Below are 17,276 nucleotides of genomic sequence, written 5' to 3' on the forward strand. Positions count from 1 at the left end.
CTCTCTCTCTCTCTCTCTCTCTCTCTCTCTCTCTCTCTCTCTCTCTCCCCCTCCCTTTCCCTCCAACCCCCTCTCCCTCCCTCCCTTGCTGTCCCTTGCTGTAGTACCTAAAATGGCTCCTCTGAGAATATAGTACAATGAGCTGGATTTGGAATTAGGAGAGACCTGAGTTTGAATCCTAGTTATTTGAATCCCTGGGCAAATCACTTGATTTCTCTAGACTTTATTGTCTTGCCTGGTAATATGGAGTTAATAACATTTGCAATATCTACTAAGGGCTGTTGTTAGGCTCAAATGAAATGATGTACCCACATCACTTTGCAAATCTTAAAAGGCTATATCAATGAATTTTAGTATTAAGTTCACAAACTTTTTCTGCCTGGATTTTAGATTCTTTACAATCTCAGTTCACTTTCCCCTACTGCTCTGACACTTTCTCCATTATTCCCTAACGGGGACCCTTAGCTCTACTGACCACAGCCACCATGTTTGTTCTTGCCACTGTACCTTTCAGGCTGCTCTGTCGGCTTGCAATCCCCACCTTCTTCCCATTTGCCTATCCTTCCTGGTCCTATCCACCATTCAAGGCAAACGTCAGGTGTCAAGTCCTCCAAGAGGCCTTTGAGTACTTTGATCGCTTAGGCAAACATTTCATTAAGCACCAACTGTTTGCCAGTCACTATGCTAAGCCTAGGGATACAAAAACAAAAATGGAATAATCCCTGCCCTCTAGGAATTGACGTTCTAATTTCCACTCCAGCCTATAGTTTCTTTCTCTTCTCTGAATTCCTCTGGCACTTGTGTCTTTACCCCATCTTTAGGCCCTAAATTAGACACTGTTCGCTAATTATTTCTTGTGTGTAAGTGGTTGCCCTAAAATGCAAGCTCTTTAAAGGCATTGATGCTTTTATTTCTCTTTGATGCCCCATAGTGAATAGCACAGTGCTGGGCACATGGTAGCTACGCTAGGAATACTTATTGATTGCTTTACTTTAGACATACACTCTATGACTGAGAGTTGATAGGAATTTGTTTCCCTCAGGGCGAGTTACTAGGCTCCAAAGTAATTTCTTGTGATTTGCACTTAGTAGCCTGTTTTATTACCATTTGTAGTTTTGTAGATTTCACTTCCATTTCCTCTCAGTTATGTCTTTCTAGGCAGAAGAGTCGGCCTCTTCTCAGTCTGTCTCAGTCCTCTTCATCATGTCAGTTGCCCCTCTTTCTCTAGTGCTATTGCATCTTTCCTGAGGTGCAGCTATATCATCTGAACATGGGTATGCCACCTGTGGGGTGACCATGGTTTTGTACGAATAGAGGATACTGTCTGGTTCGTGCCCAGTCCATTTGCTGACAGCGCCTCATATCTTGTTGATCTTTGGGCCAGGCAGAGTGCTAGGGGAGCTCTGCCAACTCGGACTTTTACATAACTTTCACGTTGTATCACATCTGGCAGGAATCTTGCCTATGTGTCCCCGAGGAAGTCACTTAATCTCTCTCGGTGCCCAAGGCAATCGTCTAAGACAATAAACTGCGGAGAAAGTGTCTGCCTGAATTGGAGAGGGAGATTCCTCTTCTAGGAGATCCTTAAGCCAATGAAATCTAAGGTCCCAGCCTTATCCCTACTGGGTTGGAGCCAAGGAAAGGAGTCCACAATCACCATTGGGGTAATTGAAATTGTTTGTTGGCTACGATGCTCAGCATGCTGCAGTGGAAAGAGTGCTGCATGTGAAATCCGAAGGTCTGGTAAATATCCTGGCCCCATCACTTACTACCTATGTCAATAGTCAATAAACATTTATTAAGTGCCTGCTGTGCCAAGCAGTTGCTACGCCCTGGGGAGACAAATATGAAAAAAGAAAGACAATCTCTACCTTCAAGGCTTCTTACAATCTAATGGAGGAAGCCAGCACACAAAAGAAAGCTGAAAAATGGAGGGATGGCCTTGGAAGGCACTCAGTGTGAGAGCAGGGTGGAGAAGTCAGAGAAATCCCAAGGTAGTGCAACCAAGTGAGAAAAGAGGAGATATTCTGAGATGTTGTTTGTTCAGTCATGTTTGATTCTTTGTGACCCCATGGACCATAGCACACCATTACTGTCTATGGGGTTTTGTGATTTGCCATTTCCTTCTCTAGTGGATTAAGGCAAACAGTGATTAAGTAACTTGCCCAGGGTCACACCGCTAGTAAGCGTCTAAAGCTGGATTTGAATTCAGGTCTTCCTGACTCCAGGTTCAGCATTCTAACCATTGAGCCACCTGGCTGCCTCATTCTGAGATGAGCTCCCTCCTTGAGAGGAGGCTTCAGAGTTCATGGCTCCACCCTCCCATCAGATGGGCAGAGGGTAGTGACGAAGTGGTGTCCCAAGGCTGATGGGATCTTGCAGGATGATTGAGGTTTTCCCAATGGCATGGTGGAGAAGTCAGTCAGAGAAGTACCAGAGTAGTTCAATCAGGTGAGAAATGAGGGTAAGTGATTTAACCTCCCTGGCCTTCAGCTCCCTCATCTGTAAAATGAAGAGGTTGGACCAGATGACCTCTAAAGTCCTTTCCAGATCCAGGTCGGTGATACCATGATACTTACTACTTGTATGACCTTGGGTAAAGTGACTTCCCATTTCTCCGCCTTATTCTCCTCTTCTGTCAAATGAAGAGATTGGAGTAGATCAGCTCTGAGCTCTTCAGATCTTTTAACTCCATGAAATGTATACTTCATCCCATAATTGCCTTTGTCCACCAGAATTTTCTAGCGCTGGGGTTGATTGTGGCCTGGTGACATTTTTGGAAAGTGAGGTGGGTCTCCCATGAAATGGTGGAACTTGTAGTGGGCTGGTTGGTAATGCAGCAGCTATCATTCTGCTTGGTGTTACTGCTCAATCCATAGTTTATCCTCACCAGGGATTCTTCTCTGGACTTGACACAGTTGGGACCACTGACAAAGTGAGTTGATGAAAAGGGGTGACTGAATATATCACTTTTATAAAGTTTCTGGTAGATTAGATCAATAAAAGTCATCGTCTTGACTCAATGAACATCTTAGCATTACAAAGTGATCTGATCCCACACAAAACATTACAGAACTTTCTAAATCTGAATGGAGAGGTGGATTCAAGAGACAGTGGGTGGACTAGTCTGGACTCAGCAATGATTTTGTGTAGGTGAGGACTGAGAGATAAGACTAGAAAGGTAGGTTGGAAATAGATGGTGTAGGGCCATGAATCCCAAGCTAAGAATTTTAGACTTTATCATGTTGGTAATCCTCAGTACAGCCACTGGAAAATTTTTAAGTAGGACAAAATAACTGCTTGCAACAGGTTTATACAGTTCTTAACTATTCTCTGGCACACTTGCAGCTAAACCCAAGTGGACGGAAATTGGAAATTTGCATCTTTTACTTTGCCTAATTTTTTCTTTTAAAAGTCAGAAATAAGCTAGATCCCTTATTTAATTTTTAAAATGGTCTTTATTATGCATTTGACAAGCATTAGCAAACATGAACATTTCCATATACAAAGAACATAAATGGAAAATTGTCCATGAAACTATGAGTTTCTATTACTTGCAACTTGGTTTTGTAAAAAGTGTATAGACAACTTGCTGAGACTAAAAATAACAGAGAAGGGGCCAACCTGCATTGGTAGATGGATTTTCTTTGTCCCTATCCCATTGAAATCACAGGTCCAGTCCATATCCCCATATATTACATTTAATGCAGTACCACCAACACTGTCTGCTTGTTTGTGTTTCTTTTTCTGAAATTTTTTTTTGTGTATTTCTTAAATATTTCCTTGACCCTTTTATTCTTTTTTTTTTTTTGTGCAGGGGCGACACTTTCACTCCCTTCCTCTATCTCTCCCACCAACGGAGGTTGGACATTTTTGAAAATTGTTACTATGTGTCTTGACCAGTCTTGGGTCAACATTTATGTGGACACTGCATGAAATGGCTACAATATTTCTCAAAGACCCCATTTGACCAAAATTCTTGGCCTTGATCTTGTTTCACTTCCTTTTTAAAGAACTAATAAAGATTTACCAGTTTTTCCACAATTAAAAAAAATCATTCCATATACATTTGTAGATTCATAGCCTTAAAGCTCGAAGGGACCTCAGAAGTCATAATAAACTGGTAGAAATAAAATCGGCACATTTTGCTACTCCCTGCTGTCTGGGTGGCGTTTGTTTTTGGGAACTGGCTGTCTGTAAAGCTGGTTTCTCTTAAATAAGTCATTTAAACAGTTAATTTGGGTAGGTTTGGATGTGAGACTTCCCCCTTGAAACCCATTAGCATCTTTTTTGGCTCTTTCTGTTTCTTTAGTATTTTCAGCAAAGAGACAGATACTCAAACCATTTGCCTGCGGTCACCCAATATATTTTGCTCTCTCTCTCTCTCTCTCTCTCTCCCTTCCTTTTCTGGTTTTTTGTTTGTTTGTTTGCATATCAACAAAGAAATTTAGTAATTTTTTTCACAGTAGGCCCAGATTCAAGAGGCAGCAGGGTACCATGGAAAGTTTCTTCACAGTCAGAGTAGCTGGATTCAAATTTGAGCTTACTACCTGTGGGATCTCAAGCAGATCACTAATCCCTCTGGTCTTTGGTTCTCTCATCTATAAAATGAAGGAGTTGGCTCTAAGTTCCTTTCTGGCTCAATTCTATGACTCTAAGATCTGAAAATATCAGGAATACGATATGTGTAAAGGGAGTGATTGGGGAGCTTCCTGACCGACTAGATGAATGTACAGGGTGTTGAGCCTTCGAGCCTTTGAAATAATATACATCCCAAATATATAATATAGTATAAAATCATAATAATGCAATTTGAAAATTGTTGAATAAATGGTGGGACATTTGTGTAATAGAAGCCTGCAAGGATTTATGATTAGGCTTATATGAAGTGATGCAGACCAAAAGCCATAGAGATGGGTACACAATGACATTTTTCGTTGTTGTTCAAGAAAGAAAAGGAGAACTGGACCAGAAGGACTTTCTTGACTTCTTTGCTTAATCATTTGGTTTTGCTGTGTTAAAAGGTAAGAGTTCTATATAAGATATTTGCCTCTTGTTTTGTGTGTTTATTTGATTGTTGATAGTACATTTAATATATTTTAAAAAACTGATTTATTATGCTTGGCAGTTTGTTTCAGTATGGAAATAGGCTTAGCTTTCTCTATTTATATAGCATCTACACAAATGTTCCCAACTCTCTACTTTTATCCCAGGCGTATTCCATACTCCCAGACCTCATTTCCACACCCTCCTTGGCCCCACCATGTTTTAAGGCCAAAAGCATTCCATGACCAAACGAGTGTGGTTTATTTTAAATGTAACACCAACAATCAGTGCTCTGTCCTAAGCAGGCTGTGCTTTCTGAGCTTTCTAGCTCTTTCAAAATTCTACATAAACTTTATTTGTCCAAAAAAAAATTTGTGGAATGTTCCTTGACATTCTGTATTTTGTCAGAAATCACCTAGCAAGCATTAAAAAAAAAACAAAAACATCAGTGCTGGGCCTTTAAATAATTTCACATACATTTTGAGCTATGATTTTAAAGAAGTGAGTACTCTCTCCAATGGAAACCAATTCACAGGACTCATTCTGTGGGACTCTTGTCAATTCACCTATATATCATAGACTTTGAGCTGAGTGTCTCTCCATCTCTAATTTGTACTTTTGAAAGATAAACCTCCTCCCTGTTCCCCCACCCCAAACACATACTTTGAAAAGAACAATTATTGCATTGATTCATGTTCCTGGCATTTAAAATACAACCTTAAAAAATTACTCAGTATGGTGTTGGACCAGAAGCTGGGAACTATGGTCCAACTCACAAGCCTAGGTCTTCGAGCTGGTGTTGAAGTTGGAGCACGATTATTACTATGGAAGATTCTATTAGGTTGTTCCTAAGGCAATATTAGGAAGAGGACAAAGCCTCCGACTAAGTTTGAATCCTGGCCCTGCCATTTAGGGAAAAAGCACCTACCATGTGCCAGGCACTGTGCTAAGTGCTATACATATTATTATCTCAGTTATTACTATCTTACTGACTGGATGCTTCGGGGAAGCCACTTCATCTCCCCGAGGCTCAGATTTGTCATTTTTTAAATGAGAAAGAAGCCGTATTGCATGGCATAGTGGATAGAGAGCTGAATGTCAACAAAGGGAGATGAGGGTTCGAGTCTCTCGCTCTCTCTCTCTCTTTTTTGTCGAGGCAATTGGGGTTAAGTGACTCGCCTAGGGTCACACAGCTAGTTAAGTGTCAAGTGTCTGATCTGAGACTGGATTTGAACTCAGGTCCTCCTGACTCCAGGGCCAGTGCTCTATCCACTGCGCCACCTAGCTGCCCGTCTCTCTCTCTCTTTTTTTTTAAATATTTTTTAGATATAAGTTTAAAAACTTATATTAAATGTACTGTCAACAAAAATAATCAAATAAACACACAAATCAAAGGGCACAATTTTACACAAAATTCTTACCTTTTAACATGGCAGAATCAAATGAGTTAGCAAAGAAGCAAAGAAAATGTTTTTTTCTGGGTACCCCCTTTGAACCAGTTCTTTTTTTTTTCTTGAACAACAACAAATATCAATGTGTGCCCATCTCCAACTGTTGTCTTCATTCTGCATCACCTCATATAGTTCTAATCATAAGTTATTCCACGTTTCCATTACCCTAGTATCCCCAAATTTATTCATATATTTTCCAATTATATAATAACATTATTTAACATATAGTATATTTCTATTATACACACACACACACACACATATGAAATCTCCTTTCAGAGTCTACAATGGAGGCTCACCACACATACCCACACACACACACACACACACACACACACACACACACACACACACACATACACACACACACCCTAGCTATATGACCTTGGGCAAGTCACAACCTCTCAGTACTCCTCTGGCAATTCTCTAAGGCTATAAGTTGCAGAGTAGGTACTGACCTGCATTGGTTGAGGGAATGTCTTTACCACAAAGTCCCTACATAGCTAGGTGGCTCAGTGGATAGAGTGCTGGGCCTGGAGTCAGAAAGACTTGAGGTCAAATCCAGTCTCAGACACTTTCTAATTATGTGACCCTTGGCAAGTCACCTAACTGCTATCTGCTTCAGTTTCCTCAACTGTAAAATGGGAATAATAACAGCACCTACCTCCTAGGGTTGTTGTGAGTATGAAATGAGATATAATATTTGTATAGCACAGTGCCTGGCCCATAGTAGGCACTATATAAATGCTTATTCTCCTTCCCTTGCCCCCTATACCAATGAAACCACAGGTCCAGGGTCCAGCACCTAATCTTTCCCCTCCCTCCTAGAAAAAAAATGAGAATAGGTTTATAACATTTATAACATTTAACATATAACATTATAACATTTAAAACTAAAAGAGACCTTAGAGATCATTTAATATAATCAACATTTATTAAATATCTACTGGGGCAGCTAGGTGGATGGATAGAGCACCGGCCTTAGAGTCAGGAAGACTCACCTTCCTGAGTTCAAATCTGGCCTCAGACACTTACTAGCTTTCTGACCCTGGGCAAGTCTCTTCACCCTGTTTGCCTCAGTTTCCTCATTTGTAAAATGAGGTAGAGAAGGAAATGGCAAACCACTCCAGTATCTTTGTCAAGAAAACCCCAAATAGGTTCACAAAGACTTGGAAACAACTGAAAAAAATGAGTGAACAACAAACATCTACTATGGCAAGAAGATACCATGACAGGGAGGGTTGGACTTGGAGTTAGAAAGATCCGGATTCTAGTCCCCCTTGTCTGTCACATACTAGCTGTGTGACTGTGGATAAGTCACTTCATCTCTCTGTGCCCTCAGATACATTTCTAAGATGACAAGTTAGAGATATTTACCTATATCAGTGGAGGGGATTTCCACATGGCTTGTTCCCCATGAGGATGAAGTCTGGAGCAAGAAAAATGTGCAAGGCACTAGTCCAACTTCTTTATTTTACAGAACCAAGGCCACAGACACTAGGCCTGACCAGGAGCCAGGCATGTGCACCATGTGTTTGGATATTTGAGGTGTGACTCATCTATCACCATTTTGGAATGAGGCTATGGAAACAGTACTGCCTGTTTAGGACCCCAGAGCCCTGATGACCATGTGCTCATTCAGGTGATCAGCCTGAATTCCTTACCAGCTCCAGCTCCATCTTCCCTGTGTTTGGAGAGCAAATATATCATGAATTCAGATGTGCCTGCCCCTAGTGGGTGGGACCCCAATCAACTTGTAGTTTCCCTGTTCAGTGGCTAGCAAACACTCATCTCCTGCTCCACCAATTCTGTGATTCAGGGTCACTGTCGGTCAAAGGGTGAACTCTCTTCCCCAGCTACTTGTCCCTCTTCTCTTATTCCTATTCAGGTCATTACTAGGGAAGTCCTCTGACCTTCCTTTCCACTGTGGCCTTTAGAAACTCTACTATAATATGAACAAGCTTACCTTAATCATAGACCTCTTTCACACTCTTTCTATTTCCGTGCATTTCATAAAAGCTTGGCTGTTTCAGGATGACACTGAATTCCTGGTCACCCTCTGCCACGCTGGTTGCTCCTTCTTCTATGATCCCTGACACACTGGACCAACAGGAAGAGTGAGTCCACTTACCGGTACTTCCAAACCCTCTAAGGGTTACTACATCCAGATCTATATTTTCCAGTTCAGATCTTCAAGTTTCCAGGCCTTTTGGGGCATTCTCCATCTTTTCTCAAGGAATTTAGGCTGTCCCTCAGAGTCTTCCTCTCCACCACAACTCCTAACCTCAGACTGGAGACTTAATATACATGTCCATATCCTCTTGAATACCTTAGCATCCCAGTACATCAACTTTTTTGGCTTCCATTATGCTGTCTTCTTTCTACCTCAGGATCCTGGAGAGGTAGTCATAACTTCTAGGGCACAGAAAGACCCCTGTGACCTATAACTGAGTTTCCTTCAATATCTGTCATTTGTTTGCCCTACCCATCCATGATCACAATTTCCTGTCTTTTCAAATCTCTTCCTCTCCCTCACTTCCCCTAACCCTATTCTTTGTACTCACTGCAACTTGTAGTCATTTCGCCTATCCCTGTTCTCCATATTCTCAATCATCCCTTCTCTGGCCTCAATTTCCTCCCTTTACAATCTTGACCATTTCAACTATTCAACGTCCTTCACACTTGAATGCCCTTTCCCCTTGGTCCTGCTTCTGTTCAAACTCTGTCATACACCCACCACCTGTTTCCCCCCACCCCTTACACTGCCAAGCTGCTGAATGTTGCTGGAGGAAGTCATGAAACTGTGCCAAATGGGTTCACTACAAATGCATATTATCCAATCTGAACTGTGTTCTCATGGCCACACAACAGTCCTTTTATTCTCTCTGACTCCCTTGAATACTTACCACAGCAGTTGTTCCAAACCTTCCCTCTCCTCAAGTCCCCCAAGCCACCCCAATCCTTCCTTTCAGCAAAATCGAGGCCATCTGTTATGAGCCACAGACTCACAAAATTTCAGAGTTGGAAGGACTCTCAGTGTCCTAATTCAAACCATATTTGACCAGGAATCCCCTTTGTAACATCCCTACCAAGTAATAATCATCTTGCCTCTGCCAGAAGGCCTCCAAGAAGAGGGAACCTACTAACTTTCCAAGGCAAACCAGTACAGATTTGGATAGCTCTAGTTGTAGGAAGTATCATTATCTCTTCCACTCGACATCTCAGAATCTCTCTACGGCTCTCCCTTGCTCCAGGCACTGAGGAAGCACTGGCCCTTTTCCTTGCCAAAGCCAACCTTAACTTCATCCCCTCCCCTCTCATATTCTTTGGGAGCTTACACCACAAATTATTCTGTCTCCCTCAATCTCATCTTCAATCTCTTCTTATCTACTTGCTCCCTCACCCCACTTGTTTAGGGATGTGCTTAGGTTGCTCTCTTTTTCTCATCTTTGCTATCCTCTTAAGCTATCATCCTCTATCTCTCCTCTTTTTTTCCACTATCACATTCCTAGAAAGGGTCATCTATGCACATTGCTTTTACCTCTTCACCACCCACTCTCTTCTAAACCCCTTGAAATCTGACTCCTCCCTAACTCCTATGAAACTTCTCTCTCCAACTTCTCTCCAACAGTTTCTTAATGACTAAATTTGGTGATCTTTTCTACTGGTCCTCAATCTTTTTTATTTCTCTGTGGCTTTTGACACTGTTGATCATCCTCTCCTGGATTCTTTCCCCTCTCTTGGCTTTTATGTTTCCTGGTTCTCCTCCTACCTATATGACAGCTCCTTCTTAGTCTTTTCTGGGGGATCGTCATCTATCTCTCTCCCCCTTGGCATAGGTATCCCACAAGGTTCTGTCTTGTGCCCTATTCTTGTCTCTCTCCCTTGGTGACCTCATCAGCTCCTATGGGGTCAGTAATCACTTCTATGCTTATGATTCCTGTATCTATATATCCAGCCCCAATGTCACTCCTGAACACCAGTCTTTTATATCACCAACTGCCTGATGGATGTCTCCATCTAGATTGTCCTGTTGACAATTCAATTTCAAATGTAACACATTCTAAATCGAACTGGTTATCTTCTGCCCCCAAATCTATCCCTCCTCCAAACCCTCCTATTTCTTTTGAGGGCCTCACTGTCCTGCTTTGTTCATAACCTCAGAGTCATCCTTGACTCTATACTCTTTCTGACCCCTCTCATCCAATTAGTTACCGTGTTTTGTCATTCTGCCCTTGAACCATCTTTTTAAAAACTTTAATAGTAATCCAATTACATGTAAAGACAATTTTTAACATTCATTTTTATAAGTTCCAAATTTTCTCCCTTCCTTCCTACCCTCTCTCCTCTCTAAGATGGTAAGCATTTTGATATAGGTTATATATGTGCAATCATGTAAAACATATTTACATAGTAGTCATGTTGTGAAAGAAGAAACAGTTTGCAAAAACAATTACAGTTCGCAAGAGGAAAAAACCATGAAAAAAATAAAGAAAGTGAAAATAGTATGCTCTGATGTGCTTTCAGACTCCATCAGTTCTTTCTCTGATGGTGGATAGCATTTTCCATCATGAGTCTTTTGGAATTGTCTTGGATCATTATATTGCTGAGAAGAGCTAAGTCAATCAAACAATGTTGCTGTCACTATATACAATATTCTCCTGGTTCTGTTCCTTTTACTTTCTATCAGTTTATGTAAGTCTTTTCTGAAATCCACCAGCTTGTCATTTCTTGTAGCACAGTAGTATTCCATTACATTCATATACTGTGACTTGTTCAGCCATTCCCCAATTGATGAATGAGCATCTCCTCAATTTCTGATTCTTTCCTTGCAACATTTCTTGCAACCATTCTCTTTCCTCCATTCACATGGTCCCCACATCCTACATACTACACACCCTTCTCATCACTGGCCAGGACTATTGTAATAGCTCCATAATTGGCCTTCTTGCTTCTGTTCCCTCACTTCTTCAATCTATCCTCTCCATAGCTTCTAAAATAAGTTTTCTAAGTCACAGCTCTGGCCATGTCACTCCACTGCTCAAATATCAAGGGGCTCCCTGTCGCCTCTAGGATAAAATACAAACTCTTCAGGCCGGCATTTAAAATCCTCCACAGGACTTCATGCCAAGATCGTTGCCTGAATGGGAGGCAGGCCACCCAGCTTCCATATAGCTACTCCAGCAAAACCCTTACATTACCACCAGACAGAAAAATGATCAAGAAATCCATGAAGAAACTGCAGTAAAGGACTTCTTCCACTCTAGAACTGAATAAAAAGCCAGTCAGAAGCCCATGGGTAATGAAAAAGTTGTCTTCAGCAAAATCAGCACTGGAACAGGTAAAGCAATGCTTCGCAGCAGGATCAGAGACAGCCAGAGACTTGTGCAATTTACAAGGAACTGTGTTTTTCCCCTGTGAAGGCCCCAGGGAGGTCAGAAAGGCCCAGAGAGATCAGAGAACCTCAGGGTGAGGATCTTGGAAGCCACAGGGAGAGGAGATGACTAGAGCAGAGTGGCAGAGCTCAGAACAGGAGGGCAGCCCAGGTCAAAGGGCTCTGAGGTCCCCTAGCATTCTGTTCTGAGATGTCAGAGGGGTCCCTGAAGATCCAAAACCTCAGGGTCTTTTCGATTTGGATTCCTCTTATTATTACTGGTTTGGAGCATTCTTTTATATGGTTGTTAATAGTCAACATTAAAAAATGACAAGCATTTAGTAAGCACTTACAATGTGCCAGGCACTGTGCTAAGTGCTGGGGATGCAAAAGAAGCAAAAAGAAAGACAGTTTCTGCCCTCAGGGAGCTTACATTCTATTTGGGGAAGCATATATATTATAAGGGGAGCAGAGAAGGGGAGAAGTACTTTCAGGGATATGTTAAAGAAAGTTTTGAGAGTCAGGAGTGGAGCCCAAGCTTTTAAAATGGAGGTTCTTGGAGAACCAATCAGAGGAAGGAGTGACAAAGGCAAAGTGTATTTCCAGTTTGAGAAGGCCAGAAGAGGAGTGAACTTCCAGGCTGAGCACATACTGAGAAAATGAACGTTATAGCTGTCCATAATATCTTCTCTCTAAGTTAGAACTCCCTTTTAGTTATCAGAATTTCTGATAAGACTGCACAGAAGGGCTTTATAACCTCAAAAAGTTTGATTTCTATGGTAGTAGCATCGAGGAGGGCCCAGCAAAGACAAGGGGCCTCCTTGTGCTGCCTTCCTCCTTTTCCATTCTTCTTTTGAGACTGTTTGTTCATATTATTTGACCATTTATCTATTGGAGAGTAGCTTTTGGTTTTATATATTTCTATAATTTGCCTCTATATCTTGGATACTAAACCTTTATTTGATAAATTTAGTACAAAGATTTTTCCCACTTGTCTACTTTTCTTCTTGTCCTACATGTATTGATTTTTGTTGGTGCAGATGGTTTACAATTTCATACAGGGCAGGGCATTCATTGCCACCAATAACGAGAGAGTCCCATACCAATGGGCTTTGGGACAGAGGTTACATTCCATTTTTCTTTTGTATTTGCTTCTATCTCTTATTTTTAGAAATATGTCTCCTGCCCATAGCTGTGAAAGATATATAATCTGCTTGCCTTTTAATTTTCTTATGGTATGATCTGGTATGGTATGCCAATAAGTATCTATTAAACATCTACTATGTGCCAATGAGGCTGGTGACTTTGCACAGCCCTGCCTCACTTAAATCCAATTGACTTTCAAGTCAAGACATCACCTTCCTGATGTCATTGGTCCTCTTTGAGAATGAAGGATATACAACAACTATGAGCCTGGCACTGTGATTAGAGCTGGGAATGCAAAGAAAGGCAAAAGACAGTGCCTACCCTCAACGAGCTCACAGTCTAATGGGAGAGAAATCATGTAAAAAACTATGCACAAACATGCTACACATAGGATAAAATGGAAATAATTAACAGAGGGAAGGCATTAGAATTAAAGGAGATAGGGAAAGACTTCCTATGGAGTTGCGTATACATTTTAAATTTATTGTGGAGGAATAGAGAACTTTCAAACATTCTTGATGAAAAAACTGGAGTTGAGCAGGAACTTTAAAATGCAAGCATAAGAGTCTAGAGAAACCTATAAAGCTATTTTTTTTAGCAATTGGAAGGGCTGTATAATGATGTAGTGCTAACATTCTAATAGGGGAGAAGAAGTAAGTGTCTTTTCAGGACCTTAATATCTTCAAAGGGTAATGAAAAAATAGAGGTGGAGGGGAGAAGGGAAAGGAATTGGTTCTGACCTGAACATTGGTGGAGAGGAAAAAGAAGGGAAGGTAAAAAAAAATATAGTAGTGTAGAAAGGGGTGGAATATTTGTGAAATGCATAGCATGGTGCCTGACACGAAGTGGGGGTAAGTAAAGTAGACAAGTAAACAAGTAAATGCTCGTTCCCTTCCAAATCCCTTTCCTCTCTCCCCCAGCCCTACGTCTTATCATCAGGGTACATGAGAAGAAGAGTATAACAATAAGGAGGAAGGGGTAGAAGAAGCAGGCATCAGGTGAACCTCACTTATCTGAAGTGGACAAAGAAAGCTAGAACAGAACACAAATAGCTTGTCGTAGAAATATATCAAACTCAACAGGGAAACAAACAGGGATTAAGGAGGAAGTGCTAAGGGAGAGGATAACACCGGAGAGGAGATAATCGAGATAATCACGAACTAAACAAACTTCCTGATCCTGAAGGGGGGTGGATTAAAAGGAAAAAGAAAAAAGTAAAAAACTAGACTCTCAGGGGATAACCTTAGATTGGAGAATATGTGCAAAAATATCAGAGAATAGCTGAACAAATTATGGTATATATGAATGGAATGGAATGTTACTGAGCCATCAGAAATGATGAAAGAGAATTTCAGAGCATTCTGGATAATAGGAATTGATGTAAAGTTTGCAGAACCAGGGAACATTTTATATAAGGACAAAAAATTGCGAATGAAATCAATTTTGAAAGACTTGCAAACTTTGAACAATGTAACAAACAACCATGATTCCAGAGAACATGTGATGAAGCATACTCCCTACCTCCTGACAGAGAGGTGATGGACTCAGGGTGCAGAATGAGACAGATTTTTTTTAAGACATGGCTACTAGAGGAATTTGTTTTGCTTGACTATACATATTTGTTACAAGAAATTTGTTTTTCTTTGTTTCAAGGGGAGGGGGAAGTGAGAGAGAAAAAAATAGATTTTTGTTAATTGAAAAAATACATTAACAATTTAAAAAAGAAAGTAATGGAATATTATTGTACCATAAGAAATGATGAAAGAAACTATTTCAGAGAATCTTGAGTAGTATGAACTAATGCAGAGTCAAGTGAGTAGAACGTAGAGAACAATTTATACAATAGCAACAACATTGTAAGGACAACTTTGAAAGACTTAAGAATTCTGATCAATAATGATCGACCATGTGGTCTAGAGCAATGGTGTCAAATTCAAATAGAAATAGATCCCTGCTGGCAACATACTGACTTAGAAAACCACAAATTAACATTATCTATGTGGCATTATATTTTTATTTATTTTTGTTGAACATTTCCCAGTTACATTTTAATCTAGGTCAGGCTTCCCTGGGAAATTTTGCAGGCCTCAACCACTGGCTGCTAAGAGTTTGACACCTCTACTCCAGAGGACATATGATGAAGCATGCTACCCCACTCCTGACAGAGGTGGTGGACTCAGGACATGGAATGATGCATACATTTTTGGACATAGCCATTGTGACTATACTTATCTGTTCACAAGAGTTTTTTTCTGTCTTTCTCTTACTTAATTGGGATGCAGGAGTTGGCAAGGGGGAAGATAAGGGATTTTAGCAATAGTGATGTAAAAAAAGGTCATTGAAACAGTTTTTAAAATGTACAAAATGGACAAAAGAAAGCACACATAGAATAGTTTGAAAGTAGTGTGTGGATTTAAGATATACTTTTTTGAAAGGAAAATATATGAAATAGAGATTTACAGTTTCACGTACAATTCTATTTTTCTGTTTTGCTGGGTATATGGAAAAGCTCTTTTTTGGAAAGGAGGGCATTTAAGTGAGGAATTAAAAAAACCCTCTGTAATTTTGCTACAGTTTACTTTTCCAGCCTTATTTCATATTATTCTCCTTTGCTAATTCTATGAATTATTAGCTGTCTCTGAGAGTCAGCATTCCATGCCCTTCCTCCCCTGCCTTGTGCATTCACATAAGCCATGGAATTTGCCATCTCCTCATCTCTGCCTTTCAGAATCCTTATCTTCATTCAAGATGGCACCTTGGATGTCATCCTTTGTGAAGACTTTCTTGATCCTGATGGTATCTCCCTTCCCAAATTACTTTTTATTTATCTGTGTAAACGTTGTAAACCTCCCCCATCTCCACTAGACTATAAGCTCTTTGAGAAAAGACATTTTTTCATTTTTACATTTGTACTCCTAGTGCCTAGTATAGCCCTTGCATTTAATAAACACATAATAAATTTTGGGTTGAATTGTTCAGTAGTAGAATCAGAATCCTTAGATTCCCTCTCTCCCAGGGCTAGTGTAAGGAAAGTGCTTTAGAAATGGATCTGACCATTCCTAAAGGTGAAGCTATTTATTTAGCCTTCTTTACTTAGGACCAAAAAAATATAAAGGTCACTTTCACTACAAGAGATGATGGATCAGTCCCAAGTATTCCCATCCCCCTCCTAGGGAGTCAGCTGTCTCTGTCAAGTCCGGGCCCTGCCAGATGTGCTCCTTGGTAAAGTCACTAGATCTCTTAGCAGCTGCCACATGCATATTATTTGCCAAGTTTCACATGACACTCCTGAGGCCCTGATACCAAGTAGAATATGTCAAGTAAACTGAGTAAATGAGCCTATGGTAAATGTTCAGAAAAGTACAATTCCAAGCATGAAATACAAAATATCTAACTGATTTTTATGTCCATTTAAACACATGTTGGGCTAGGAAAGAAGAAAGCAAAGGACCATAGATATCTTCTCCACCAGTTTCTTCTCCTTTCATCTGCCATCTTGTGCGTACAATGCTATTCATATGCATGGAAATGTTCACAATTTCCCACAGGTTCAAGCTACAGATGTGCTTAAGCTCTTTTCTTTTCTGACCTGGATCGCCATCACCTTCCTCCAGCTCTCAATATCGAAAAGGAAGAGCACTACTTCAATGCCAGGCTGAGTAAAAGCTGTCCCATGATGTGCCCAGTTCACAACATCTAGAAAATAGATGTCATCTGGCCCAATCTTGAATCTTTATAGCAATACCTTCTACAACATCCCTTACAAGTGGTCATTTACTCTTTGCTTGAACCCATTCAGTGATGGGAACTCACTCCTCAGTGAGGCAAAGTTCTTCTTTATATCTGCCTGCCTGTAATCCTGTAATCCTAATTCTGTTCTCTAGAACTTCAGAGAGTAAGTCTAATTCCTCTTCCATTTTAGTTGTCTTTTTGTCAGGTTACATATTTCCTTTCATCATTCATCACTGGGCAAGATTTCCAGACTTCTCTCCACTGGGATGTTTTCATTTGGACATGTTTGAGATTGTCACTTAAATACTTCAAGGATCTATGATGTTGGGGTGGGCCCCCTCTCCACCAAAACAGATCACAAATCTTCTGTAACAGGGGTTTTTAATCTTTTTTTGTGTCGTGAACCTCTTTGTCAGTCTGCCTGGTGAACGCTGTGGAATCATGTTTTTAAATGCTTAGAAATGCTTTCTAAATGCAGAAAATAAAATATATAGAATTACAAAAGAAGCCAATTATATCAAAATACA

The sequence above is a fragment of the Vombatus ursinus genome, unplaced genomic scaffold (assembly GCF_900497805.2).
Source record: "Vombatus ursinus unplaced genomic scaffold, bare-nosed wombat genome assembly UNPS02004573.1, whole genome shotgun sequence".
Classification (NCBI taxonomy): Eukaryota; Metazoa; Chordata; class Mammalia; order Diprotodontia; family Vombatidae; genus Vombatus; species Vombatus ursinus.